The 3,865-nt window shown below is 40.6% G+C and overlaps 1 pseudogene; it reads right to left on the reverse strand.

Moving 5' to 3' along the window:
- Positions 1-336: 336 nt before the first annotated feature.
- LOC115031674 lies at positions 337-442 on the reverse strand (annotated as a pseudogene).
- Positions 443-3,865: the final 3,423 nt, after the last annotated feature.

The raw sequence follows: 3,865 nt of genomic DNA on the forward strand, positions 1-3,865 counted from the left end.
TGACAATTCTGTACTCAGCCACAGCTTGTTTTCCAACCTTGCTATTACCCCACGTTCGACTCTTTGCTGTTATACCACTCTCAATTTGAGTTGTGTTTTACCATGCAATTATATACACAAAATAGAAATGCTTCATTAGAACGTCTATTCCTTGTGGGTGGAGGCTATGCTTTAAACAGCTATTTATCTCCAACACATATTCCAAACGTGGAAAGTATTGAGCATTCTGCAAAATGTATCCTTAAAAATTTTCCTTTTTATGTATTTTTAGTTTTCCCTTGTAAGAGCTTAGTCTCTCTTCCCTTCATTAGTTCTTACCATTCTATATCTCTTCCATTTCATTTTTCCTTGTTGCTATTTCTCTGAATAAAAAACACATCAGATATTAAGCTGATAAGAACAGACGCTACACTTGATCTTAGCCAAAAGGCATAGACACTATTCTTTCCTTTGAAAAACCAACTCTTGGAATATTTATTAATCCTCACACAATTTATTTGGTATTATCATTTTGAGAAACACACTCTGTATAGCCCTGGCTGGCCTGAAACTTATATGTGGTGTATGTGTGTGTGTGTGTGTGTATGTGCATATACATATGTATAGGTGTATGCATGGACATGGTGGTCAGAGGTCAATCCTGGGTATTTTCTTCAATCATTCTCCACAATTTCTGGGCACAGGGACTCTCATTTAACTTAAAACTCACTGATTCAGATAGGCTGGCTGTCCAGTGAACATCAGGGATCCTCTTGTCTCCATATTCCCAGTACCAGAATTGCAGATGCCAATGGATTCAGACCACCCCTTACCTTTGTTCTGAGGATCTGCATTAGTTACTTTTCTATCGCTGTCATAAAATACTATGACCCCAAGAAACCTACTGAGCCATCTCCTCAGGCCTATGTTTTATGATTTCTATGCGAACAATTCCTGCGTCATCAATTTTATTATTGCTCTCATTTTATGGCTTTATTCATGTTTCCTTTTTTTGAGCTGCCAGCCTTCATTTCCTACCTTCTTCATACTCTTTTGAATCTGTACTTTTCTTCAAGAGTCTGATCTGCTTCAACTTGTGGTTTTCTGAATGCATAGTGTTCCCTATTGCTTTTGCCCTTCTTCCTCACATATAGCATATACCAGATGATTATCTTGCCCTCTTGACTGCCAAAGGACAAATTCTTCATGGCTTTGTATGCTCACCTCATGCATGTTTCCTGCCTCCATACCCTGAGGAGTTAACTTAGCTCTTAGTCCCACAGCTGTCTCTTGAGTTGACCTTGATGATAGCTAGCATGTCCCTCCTTCCTATGAGGTCGAAACAGTACCTGACCCTTGTGTCTGTTTCTCAGTAGGTTTCTATTTTGGAAGAAAAGGACACAGGCAATTAGCCTGGGTCTCTAAAGTCTCATTCCTATGACAGAGAATGAAAGGTCTCTTGTTTAAAAAGTGTTATAGGCAAATAGGAAAATGGACAAGGGGTGAACAAAGAGAAACAACTGGGTCAACCTCGTTATGTAATTCCAATGGAAACATTTTCTTTTGAAACTAAAAGAAAAAAGAGGGGGAAACAAACATAAGTATAAAGTTAACACAGATGAGACAGTTGTTGAGGGCACTTCCACCAGTTAGCCAGGGAGCTAAGGTCTGGAAGCTAAAACACACACACACACACACACACATACACACACACACACACACACAGTAGAACATAATTTCCAAAATCACGGGTCTTTGGGTGTTAATTAGAGATAGACAAGGTCATGGGAATGGAGCACTCACAACTACAGAAATGGCTTTGAAAGAAGCATGTTGTCTTGGTATCCTATATTGTCTTGGCACAAAGCTGTCACACATGCTGAACAGATGTGCTACCATGTTCTTGGACTTCCCAGCCTCCAGAATTATGTGCCAAATAAACTTCTGTTCTTTATAAAATAAATGCCTGTGGCGTTGTTCAGGTAACAGATGGTGCAGTTGTGAATTGGGAAGGGAAAGAGTGTGTGATGGAGGAAGGGAATCAAGGATATTGCATGAGAATCAGCAAAGGGTTTTCTACAGTCCAGAGATGCATGAAACAGGAGCCCCTGGATAACCAGTGACAGGTTCTATGGGGAAAGGTATGACTGTGGAGAAAAGAAAAAGTTACTGTGTCTAGAGGGATTTCAGCATTTCACTAGATCTGGGCAAGCCCAATACCAGGCCAATAACCTCTCCCTAACTAGAACCATAATTTTACCTCATTTGATGGAAATAAAATGAAATAATGGGGCACTGAAGATAAACTAGTCAAAATCAAGAGCCTTGCTATCTATAAGACCCAATGCCAAGAACTTCTCTAGTATTAAAACTTGCACCAGTCCTGCCTTCTGGCTCCAGCTCTGCACAGTCAGGGCACCCATCGGAAGCTGCAGTGATGTCTTAGCTCATGGATGAACTTCTCTCCCAACTGGTGAGGAAAGACGTTTCCATTCTTCTTTCATCTGTTTTAACGCCATGGAAAACAAGCACAGCTAAGGAGACACCTAGAAAAAGAAATGGTGGCACAAGATATACATTGTCAAGATCGTGGGGTCATTCCAATGGTGAGGACATTCTTCTGGCAGAGAGAGAAGAAGAAAAAGAGGGAGTAAAATATTCTTTAATTTGATGTACATAAGAGAGGATTTGGGAAAACTCACATTTTATGAGCTTGATGCACCAAAATATAATTTCGAAGGAGTTCTTAGAGAAGTGTAAAAGACAAACAAGTTATATTTCTAAGTACCTGGGGTTGCAGGAGACATCTGCACACATATTTCCCTTTGCTTCTATCAGATTTAAATCCTTAGGGGGGGATGCAGACCACATATCTTTATATAAGAGAAGGGAGTTGGAATACTTCGTTTCACATGCTTCTCATGATAGAGAAAAATGAGCACACACTGAAGTAAAAGGAGATGCTGGGAGCAAAGCCAATTGAGAGGATTTTCCCAGAGGGTCCTTTGTGTGATGGTCTGGGAGTATGATACACTCAGTGTGCTGTAAAGATCTAAGATATGGTCTGAGTTCGAGGCCAGCCTGGTCTACAGAGTGAGTTCCAGGGCAGCCAGGGCTACACAGAGAAACCCTGTCTCAAATAAAACCAAAATGATCTAAGATCTGGCCAGGACCTTGAGCAACATAGACGTTATAGTCACATCCAGTGATGATGAAGTGAAAAGTCACATCCAAAACATATAGTCTTGAGGATAACTGCAGGAGAAAGAACAGCAAAAGCAGAAGTGTAGGGTCAAGCTTCAGTAACAATGACGGTGATGGAAAAGAGATGTGTGTGTGTGTGTGTGTGTGTGTGTGTGTGTGTGTGTGTGTGTGTGTGTGTGTGCAGTTTGTATGTATGTATGGACACACAAGCTCTTGTGTGGAGGCCAGAGTTTGACCTCAGGTGTCTTAGTTACATGCCACCTTATATTTTGAGACAGAGTCCCTCCCTAAAGCTGGAGCTCACCAATTCAACAGGACAGCCAGACCAGGAAGTTCCAGAGATCTTCCAGTGAGCACTAGACTTAGAGGCATGTGTGGCTGTGCTCATCTTTTTACATAGGCGCTGGGAAACAAAAGCCATGTCCTCAGACTTCCATAGAAACATTCCACTGACTTAGCCATTGTCTCAACCAGAAAAAAATTAAAAAAAAAAAAAGATTCTTTTTCCTTTTGTTGAAAATAGAACTTTTTGCATAGTACTCCATTGTGTAAATGTACCACATTTTCTGTATTCATTCCTCTGTTGAGGGACATCTGGGTTCTTTTCAGCTTCTGGCTATTAAAAATAAGGCTTCTATGAACTTAGTGGAGCATGTGTTCTTATTACATGTTGGAGCATCTT

Source organism: Mus caroli, chromosome 7 (genome assembly GCF_900094665.2).
Source record: "Mus caroli chromosome 7, CAROLI_EIJ_v1.1, whole genome shotgun sequence".
Lineage (NCBI taxonomy): Eukaryota > Metazoa > Chordata > Mammalia > Rodentia > Muridae > Mus > Mus caroli.